Source organism: Botryllus schlosseri, chromosome 14 (assembly GCF_051294905.1).
Source record: "Botryllus schlosseri isolate E-star chromosome 14, Bs_hap1, whole genome shotgun sequence".
NCBI lineage: Eukaryota > Metazoa > Chordata > Ascidiacea > Stolidobranchia > Styelidae > Botryllus > Botryllus schlosseri.
This window is the reverse complement of record NC_137249.1, coordinates 18880719-18891854: the sequence shown is the minus strand read 5'-3', so window position 1 is coordinate 18891854 and position 11136 is coordinate 18880719.

Sequence of the window (11136 nt, the reverse complement as noted above, 5' to 3'; positions counted from 1 at the left end):
TCGGCTTATCAATGTCGCTTTTCTGATCCTCCGATTTCAGTTTTGATTCGCATAAACTATTTGGATCACTTGAAATCAGATCGGTGATTTTGATGATTGGCACGAAGTGATTCGGTCGAAATGGATTGCTTGTCGTGGGCACGGTAGTTTGTGTCCACATCAGAGTCGCAACTGGTATGGCAAATTTCGACACACCCCGGCCGCAACATTTGCGCGTGAACGGTTCTGTCAGGTATTCATTTGCCAATGTTGACGGATAATATGAGCGAATCGCGGAGCCAAGGGCGGCACTCAATGCGTAAATATGCATCATCTCGGACCAATGCCCCGGAATGCTTGCTTTTTGTACCAGACTGGCATAAGGCGATGACACAATTCTAACGTCAGCTATAAGGTCAACAAATCCCTCTGCGTCTTCGTCATAATATTTCGGATGCTCAATAATTTCGAGCGCGGTCAGAAGCCTCAAGCGCAAGTGGTGTTTCGCAGTGCCGTATAAGGCAAGCGACATTGCGCGGTAAAAACAATTCCCATCGCCATCAACTCGCAAGGCCGTGTGATCCGTGGTGATGATATAATGAAACTGCTTCAAAATCATAAGTGAAACCTCATCCACTACTGCTGCCTCATTTGGCATGCTCCGATCAGGCTCGAGTACTTTATACAAACGAAGTATCCGTTTTATAGCTGTACAATGTTCCGGATTTGCTCTAATATGTTGCAATGCCCACTCATAATTGAATTCACCTTCGAAGAATATGCAACAACGACATATGAAAATCTGGATTTTCCGCTCATTGAAGCTACCGATCTTCGCACAAGAACAGTGAGAGTATCTGTTGCATTCGTAGCATTCGACGTACTCGTCGGACTTTAAACAATCAAGTCCGCAAACAGTACAAGGATGAGACATAATCCAAGACGAAAACGCAACGTTGTTGCGGAAAAAACAATGAGAATTGCTATCCTTTCCACTGTCCTTCGCTACCTCAAATGATGACCCCAATGGGATTGCTACGAGCGCTGCCGTGCGGGGAAAGTTGCAAATTTTGCACAATTTCTGAAGCGAGGGGACGTCACAATCAGGTTCTTTGATAAACACATGTTAACTCTGTGGTGACGTGGTGACGTTGCAACTCTACCTCAAGTACACGTACAAATGTATCGATATGTGAATTACAAAATTAATGTTAGAGACAGTTAGTCACACTTATCAGTGGTCACACTAACGTAGTAGGTTGGTATTAATGGTGTTTCTACAACTATAGGATGGTCATTGGTCATTTTACACCAGGCTGGTATTCGTTATTACGGTTCCTGATCCACCGACTATTAGTGGTCAGGGCCTTTGCAAGACACCGTCTACGCGGATCGTACGAGCAGTACAAGCCCACACCCTAAACCAGAAACACTTGGGTAGGAATACTGGAACCGACTTGGGCCTGATTCGAACCCCCAACCAATTCGTTTTGCAGCTGCGGAGCTGTGAATATATTCAAGCGAACTAAAGCGGAACTAGTCAAGTATATTCCGCGCTAGCTAAGCATTATTCTTGTCGGATATTATAATAAAAGATCACGAGCGTGAATGCGTTACGACTCGCTAGTCGATAGGCTATACCTTGCCCCTCCCTGTGAAATATTATAAAGCAGAAATGATACGGGAATATCCCAATTCAGCGCAGCAAATATATGCAATTACAAAGTAGTACATATCCGGACGTTTCCAACGTTAGTTTACTCATTGCTCATTATCAGGATGACAATGGTGCCGATGTCTCACTAGTACGTCATTTAGGTTTCGCATAGGTAACGAAAAAGAAGTCTTCCCAATTTTGAAATTATGCGCAGAATGATTCAGTTCTAAAGAAAATGATCAATAATCTAAATTATAATCTGTCGATCATGATGTGAAGTTTATTTGTAATATAAAAATTACTGTCAAGCCCGCAACCAATATCCACGCGAATTCGGTTTACCAGACATATCGCGTGCCAAAACGGGTTAATCCAGTTTTGTATGATGCGTTGATTGATAGCAGGCATGCTGGAGCTTGTGAGACAATGCTGTTTTCAAATCCTCCTTGCCTTCCTAACTAATTACCATCAAGAAATGAACTCCCTTTGAAACGTCGTTGATGTTCAATGTTCATGTTCGTTCACGCTATCAAATTCAGTTTGCAAACATAACCGGCCACATTATCATGTTAGGCGTGCTGGCACTTTAGCACCGAGTAGGCAGAAAAACTTCGTCAGAGATCACCGCTGTATGTAGTGGCGAGATAACGTAGTGGTATAATCCACAGCTGCAACACCAATGGGTTGTGGGTTCGAGTCCGACCGAGGTCGACTCCAGAATTCCTACCTAGGACCTAGGTGCCATCTCATCCGTGTAAGCGGTGTCTTATAAAAGCCAAGAATGTGGGCCGTTGTACAAGTCGGCCGCTACGGAATAAAAATGTAGAAAATTGCCTGGTGTAAATGACCATGACCATGACCATAGTAGTCGAGACACACCATGAACACCCCAAAACAAACCTGTCGGTGCCGTCAAATCTTCCGGTTTGCAGGGTGCAGTTAGGTCTGAATTGGCACTATTGCAATCATAATTCAAAAATCCCTATTGAGAATCAAATATCCAGATTCTAAACTTGGATTTAAAATTTCGGATTTGATACATCCAGAATCATATGAGCAAAATACTAATCTGGACTTACTTCCTTGCTTCATTGGCTTCATTTTTACATTAGCTGGTTTCATTAGCTTTTCATTAGCTTACTTAGCTTTTCATTAGCTTTTCATTAGCTTTTCATTAGCTTAATTAGCTTCATTAGCTTTTCATTAGCTTACTTTTCATTAGCTTACTTTTTCATTAGCTTAATTAGCTTTTCATTAGCTTTTCATTAGCTTACTTAGCTTTTCATTAGCTTAATTAGCTTCATTAGCTTTTCATTAGCTTACTTTTCATTAGCTTACTTTTTCATTAGCTTAATTAGCTTTTCATTAGCTTTTCATTAGCTTACTTAGCTTTTCATTAGCTTAATTAGCCTTTCATTAGCTTAATTAGCTTTTCCTTAGCTTAATTAGCTGCATTAGCTTTTCATTAGCTTGCATGTACAAAATAAAGGCACCCATTCCTAGGAATCTTCAACGATCGTGTTCACTTTCTTCAAGCACAAGCTTCGCTCCACCCTTTGCTCAAATCTCACTATGGCCACTGGCCAGACGACACTCGAACGATTTCAAAATAAATGGTATTCATCCGCTGACACATAACACCAATAATATTTACTGGCCACGTTATAATGTTTGATCTGGGTCGTTTTTTCCATACAGAAACATTTATCATTGCATACAGTCCCTTTTTTCATCTAATTTCGTATAAATTGATGTATATTCCATGTGTTGTTAACTACTTACTGTACTTACCTAACCAGACGCTGCTTGTGATGTCACAGTTGTGCGTTGCTTGTTTACTACGAATCTCAGAAAAAGCAGTCACCTAATGTAACCTATTACAGGTCGCCTTGTCCGCCATTAACAAATGGTTAGCTGAGCATGCGGTGCTGATATTTCTAGTTTCCCCGAGCAATATTATACATCCTGAACTAATTTTCTAACTTATCAGCCTTATCCGTGACAACGAATGTAACCAGCGAGACTCGCCGTACAGCCATTGCCTTATAATATAATATGGCTACGGTGTACCACATTAGCTACGATCGTCAGTTATTTCTTGTACCCTACTAACCTTAAATTGATACTAGGGCCAACAATTTCGGTATGACAGACCCCAGTCTCGCAAACGAGGTTCAATCAGGTCAAATCACCTCTATAGAATGATATATCAGTAACATTCAGTTCTACGTATACATTGGCTGCAGCGATTTTGAAGCTAATCAATTTTGCCAATAGCCCGGTAAACTGCAGTAACGAGTAACTGTCAGTAATTTTGCGAAGAAATTCTGGTAACTTACTTTACAGCTATATTAAGGTAATATTACATATCAAAATGTAAAATGACAAGCTACGCACAGTAATTGGCTGCCACCGGTAATTTGTGGTAAAATTTACAGAGATTTCCCAGTAAATCTACCAGATTTTTTACAGTGTGGAAACATGTTCGATTTGACTTTAAGTTCAAGACTTGTCATTTGACGACATGCGAGCGACAAGTACAGAACATATACCAGCTGCCTCATCGTTAAACAGCGCAGTTTGTGCGTTCATTCATTTTCGATTCCTTCATTTTGTGCAGGACCATAACGTGTGCCCCCAAACCGCCCAATTGGAGAGGGTCGAGCTTGAAAAAGGCCCAAAATTATTTTGCAAATGAACATGAGTCATAGCGTATTTTATTGTGAAACTTTTTCCACCATTTATGTATTTCTTTTCTCGCTTTTTAGTGTCACTAAATGTCTTGCTCATTTGGTTCCCTTCTCCGAGAAATACGCCTGATTTCTAGAAATAAGCATTTCGGCGTCAGCCATTAGCGCGCCACGACGTACATAATGAAGTTTGGGCTAACATGGGACTCCGAAAGGTGCCATAAATTAGGTAGCGAGAAAGCCGATTGAGTCCTAAATGATCGAAAATTTGCGCGATTAAGCTACATAAACTCTCTGCTTACACTGAGTAGAATGAATGTGCTCACAAGTACAGATGAAAACATCTACCCAACTATAGGGTCTGGGGGCGAAGCCTCCGTTAGGATGGGTTGGTTTACCTGTGGCGGCCCAAGACCAACGTTTTTGGGGTGGGCGGACGAAGTGCTTTTTCGGCCCTGATATGCGGGTGGACCGTATAGCTGCTGTATGGTGTTTTTTGCGGCACGGATTGTATTCGTAGTTGCCAGAGTAACCGGCGTATGGTGGCAGTGGGCAATGAGCAAGCCGTAGCACGACAGGGTGCTTGGTAGGGATGGTGTGAACGTGAGGTTAACGTTCGCGTTCTGTGTGTGAACCTCGGAACTTTTGAGGTTCACGTTCACAAACGAACCTTGATAGGTTCTGCATTGTGAACCTTTTTCATATATTACAATTTTCGCTTCATTATAACATCTTTGGCTGAAATTTAGTGCATTTCGACTGCGGGCCACTCTATACACGGCGCTGGCAGCATAAAAAAATCAACACTTTACGAGCATGCACCTTGACAACCTCAAAAATGTTACTTGCTTTGTTACAAAAGTTTGCTCGAAATTTGCAGCTTTCCGTTTGTGAATATTTAGTGACTCTCTGTTGTGAGCTTGACCCGCAATCACACAACATCAATAGCTAAATAGGCTACACTACATGTAGGTAGTCACCGAATGATGCTTATTCAACCAATCAATGAAATTTATACCGTTGCCTGATGTAATAAATCTAGCAGGCGTACGGTGTCAATCTTGATTTATTATGTTTATTGTATCATAAAAACCAAATCCGTGCGATCGGGGTGTTACCTACTTCTGTATAACTTGTTAAAGAATCAAGTATATAAACCCATTTTACACTCTGCTCAATATCAACGTAGCAATACTCGGACGCCGAATACATTGTCCGTCTGGCCTAGGCCGTTAATGCGTAAGCTTATATTCCCTTGAAAGTCCTCGTCGAAATTGTTGGCAAAGCGACACTTGATACATTTGGCGATGTTTAAAACGTCGATATGTACTTCAGCATTGTGGCATCTTGCGGCCCGAATCGTCGCTAGGTATCGCGAGGATCACTTCACTGAAATGTAGGGTTTCAATTAGCAATATGACGTCGCGTGGCGTCATGAGGTTCACGTTCGCGTTCACACAGAACTTTTGAAAAACGTTCGCGTTTATACGAACCTGAACCTTTCAGAGGTTCACACCATCCCTAGTGCTTGGTTCGACTCTGAAACCATAGTGTCCTATATGGTGTCGACACAAGCAAATCGCACGGTTCAATGAAATTGTATCACGTCACAGTTTCCATTTGGCTACAGGCAATTTGACGGTGATTTTTGACCGACTTGCCGAGCATTAAATTTGATGAATCGGGTATCAATCGAAAGCTGACGCTGTATACTGCTTGTGAAAATATAAATTTTATTCCACTCATGGCCCTGGAACCCCCACAATCTACCCCAAATTATTCATTGTCGAGTAGATTGGCAGTGTGACGCAACAATGCTGTCTGGTGAAACGAGAGACTAGCTCAAGAGCAAGGATGCGGCCGAGCGGCGAGAGTGGGATCAGCTGACGTCGCGGCAATAGCAATGTGCAACCGCGCCACAGAGAAACGCTGCGCTGTTGATACTTTTTCTATGCGTTTCGGTACAAGCGAGCACACACCAGCCTTTCCTTGACTTGTAAGGGTAGAACTGGGTCCACGGAATGTATTAGGGCCCTACCAATTTTCGCGCAATATCCTTCAGCTGATAGAGATATGTATAGGCTACGTCTAAGTAGTCTACATAGGATATGTCAGATTATTATGATATCGATTGCCTTAGCCCGCTTGTTGCGTAGGGCTCCAGAGATGCGTGGCACTGTTGATACTTTTTCTATGCGCTTCGCTAAAAGCGAGCACACACCAGCCTTTCCTTGACTTGTAATGGTAGAACTGGGTCCACAGAATGTATTTGGTCCCTACCAATTTTCGCGCAATCCTTCAGCTGTTAGAGATATTTCTAGTAAGAAAAATATACTTTCAAGTAATAAGATTCACTCAAGACGGCTAATTTAGATAATGTATCATATCATTATCATATTGTAGTAATACAACTACAGTGTTGAGTTTTCACTCTAGTCCCCATAAGCACCACGTCGGTGACCTTGCCAAATTCCGAGAAGGCGAAAAAGTGCAAACTCTGTTGGGCCGAATGGACAATGGACATTCAGTTATTCACAGATGCGAAAAAAATACTGCAAATCCGTTTTACGTAAGTTACATTAGGAATATATATACAGGCTACAGAATGAATATAATTCAAATATCTGTGATACCACTGTATTACTTTTGACGCAAAAGGTCCCCGGCATTCAAAAAAACTATTTGGTGATTGAAAAATGCTAAACCAAATTCCAACGTCAACGTTTATAGTGATATCAGATATATTCCAGTGAAAAACAAAGGTATGAATTTGGTGGTAACATTTTGGAATCATTTGGCAGGTATGGCCCGCAAGCTTTCTAGTAACGGATTGAATCCGGACAGCGATACCAGTTTAATTCGACACTCCTGCTGTTAAACTTTATTCAACAATCAACATTTTACCTGCTGCATTCGCGGACCAAGTCCTACCCATACGGATCAAATAAAAGCTTGTAATGTATGCTCATGCTCAATGCTCCTTGCTCACACTTAACCATAAAAGCGACTATAGAAAGTATCGACACCCGCCATCAACAGCGCGACGTGTCTCTGGAGCCCTACGCAACAAGCGGGCTAAGGCAATCGATATCATAATAATCTGACATATCCAATGTAGACTACTTAGACGTAGCCTACATATCTCTATCAGCTGAAGGATATTGCGCGAAAATTGGTAGGGCCCTAATACATTCTGTGGACCCAGTTCTACCCTTACAAGTCAAGGAAAGGCTGGTGTGTGCTCGCTTGTACCGAAACGCATAGAAAAAGTATCAACAGCGCAGCGTTTCTCTGTGGCGCGTTTGCACATCGCTATTGTCGCGACGTCAGCTGATCCCACTCTCGCCGCTCGGCCGCATCCTTGCTCTTGAGCTGGTCTCTCGTCTCGCCAGACAGCATTGTTGCGTCACACTGCCAATCTACTCGACAATGAATAATTGGGGGCTGATTGTGGGGGTTCCAGGGCCGCGAGCGGAATAAAATTTATATTTTCGTAATCAGTGCAGAGTCAGCTTTCGATTGATATCCGATTCATCAAATTTAATGATCGGCAAGCCGGTCAAAAATCACCGTCAAATTGCCTGTAGCCAAATGGAAACTGTGACGTGATACAATTTCATTGAACCGTGCGATTTGTTTGTGTCGACACCATATAGGACACTATGCTGAAACGCTTCCACTCTCGATATTGTCAAAGAGAAGAATATTATTCGAGTAGGCGTGGTCGGTTAAATCTACGGCCTTCGCGCGAAAGACTGTAAACGACTCTCGGCGGTAGCACGTTTATCTGGTCAAGGCAATTTTACCTCGACTCAACAGACTCACTACCATAAAATCACATGGATGCCATCATGAAGATAATAAATTACGTTCAAAACCCTCTAAATGTCACTCTCTAGCACCATATATTGCAAAACAAACTGTTGCATACTTTAAATTTTGAATTCATTTCAATTTTAAAAGTTCACCGGTCCGCCAGACATTTTTTGAAGTTTTACCGGTCCGCGAGGTGAAAAAGGTTGAGAACCACTGCTGTAAACGACTATGATTCAAGTTAAAAACAAGGGCATGGATTTTGAGGTAACATTTTGGAACCATTTGACTGGTCCGGCCCGCGCGCGAGTGCTCTGAAGGTTTCAATCTGGCCCGCGACGCAAGTTGAGTTTGACACCCATGGTCAGGCCGTGTTATTTTTGGCATTTCAGGAGCCAGATGCCAAAACTGCCAAAAATAAAAATTTGAAAATGCCAAAAACAACCAATTTTTGGCATATGCCAAAAATAACACGGCCTGCCAATAGTGTATTTCGTTCATGGTGTTGTGTTAACAGGACCGAATTACAAGCGAGAAGAGCGTGTGTGAAGGGCAGGTTTCTTACTCTATGGGTCCAGCCCACCCATTAGGGGAGAAAGCATGGTGTCCTAAATGGTGTGGGCACAGCGAGATTGAACGGCTGACTGCACTTGGTTTACGTCATAATTTCCATTCGTCCAAAGGCAATTTTACGGCCATTTTTGACCAGCTTGCCGAGCGCTAAATTTGATAAAACGGGTATCAATGGAAAGCTTCCGCCGTACTGATTACTAGAGTATAAATTGTATTCTGCTCTTGGATCTGGAACCCCCAAATTTCGTTGGGTGAAAAATTAATTCAGGAGAAACTTTGCTGACCTGAGTTTGGAAGCACTGTTACAGTGCAAACAATTTAAGTCTATTCAGAAGCGGTAACAATCAGGTGTTTATCGTGTTTGTTAGGCTTCTCATTCTTTTTGCTTATTGGCACCGATTCGAATCGATACTGCACATTTTGTGGTTTCGTTTGATATTATGAATCGATGTAATCACTAGGTTTTTCCTTCTTATTATTGTTTGTTGGTACTGATTATTAGTGGATGCTGCACATTTTTGGATCTCTTTTGATAAACTGACCCTAATAAAGCGTTTTTATGACTAATTCGAGTCTGAAAATATCTATTCAGAGGTCGATGCCAAAACTGCCAAAAATAAAAATTGAAAAATGCCAAAAATAAGCTATTTTTGGCAGTTTTGGCATATGCCAAAAATAACACGGCCTGCCCATGGTGTATACACTCGATGAGCAATGGTTTGCTAGTGTGACGTTATATTGAATGACAATCTGTTACACCTCATTTTGAAATCCGCTAGTGGGCGCTAAATAATGTCCGGAATTTGCTTCACAAAAATATGGTAACCCTACACTACACTAAACAATCAAAGTCTTCTTAAACTCACTATTTATAACTCTGTTTGGTGATATCGAATGGTTCGCATTTATAATGTACTAGTGTTCTTCACTTAGCAGTCTGGTCGCCTTTTCAAGTAGACCAGTGGGCCACCATAGACGTAATCCAAATAGCGTGGTTGTTTACTATTCTTCGAAACTACAATGAAATGTCGGTCTTGGCTGCATGAGTCTTGAGTCATGTGATTTGTTTCGAGTCATGCGCAACGACTCGAGTATAAGTCGAGTCAATACACAGATTGACTCGAGTCGAGTAGAGTCATTTCCATATTTTGAGAAAATAGGCCTGGTTACATGTTCGACTCGACTTGGCGTTCAAGTCGTCTCCGGTGACGTCACGCCTCATCTCCAAGCTGACTCGTTAAAGAGCCCTGTTTACATGATCCTTCAGGAAGCTGTATCGTGGACGACCCGGTGTCGCTTTACCCCTTACAAATATATATTCGTAGTAAGTTTGGTGGGCAAAGGCCGGTACAACGACAATGTGTGTTCGGTCGTACTCTGAAACGTTTCTTATCCTCGAAATTAACGAGGATGATGAGATACTCATAACATCGATATTTGTAGAGGAAAATAATCTTGTTTACATCATGATTGTAGAGGAAAACAACAAGTATTGTAGAGGAAAACAACAAGTATAAGTTATCAGCTAGCTTTTTCGGCGTCAACGAAAATGGGCCGTGTAGTATAGGCGGGAATAACTACTGTTTTGATATGTCAGGCATCACTTGTCGATGCGATTAAAATAAGGTCATTAACACTCAAGTGACCCACTTGCAACCCCCATGTGGCCTCTAGTTGTTCGGCCGCTCCTCTGTGACAGACTATCACCCCATGTATGCCGGTGACTCAAGAGTCACGATACAACAACTACTGCAGAGATTTTATTGAAGCATCTTATTGTCGGCATGATATACCAAATAGGAAGTTAGCAATACCAAGAATATCTATAAAAACTGTCATAAAGAGCAATACAGAGCACTACTACTAAATTGCTACCCACCAATTAAACTTTGAGAAGTGCCAATTTCAGCACCCTCACAAACACACAGGCTACCATGAATGCAATATCAAAACGGCAAGCTAAAAACCGTGAACGACCGCAGCATATCAGCAGAACACTATAACCCAGAACCCAGAACTAAAAACAAAGCAATAATCCTAACACCGCTGCGCTTCATCATCACCAGGAGAGTCACAAATCTCCATATCATCCTCCCGGGAGAGACACCAGCTCCATCCCATCACACGCGCGCTCACATCAGTTTATCCAGTGGAACAGTATGTAGGAAATGCAGCAATCGTTCATGTATTCCCGTATCGATACAGCACACATGCAAGGCCGCTTCTTCCATCAGTTCACTATGCATGTCGTAGTCGAATTGTAGTACCGGTACAATCCACATCTCTTCGGAACTGTAGTCTGAGAAGTAGAAATACAGATGCAACGTTTTACCTTGTTAGCCATTTTATGTAGCTGATGACAGCAACTAGGCTACTACAGATCGAAGCGTCGCAGCCAAATATCAAAGAACACATAGGGAATCG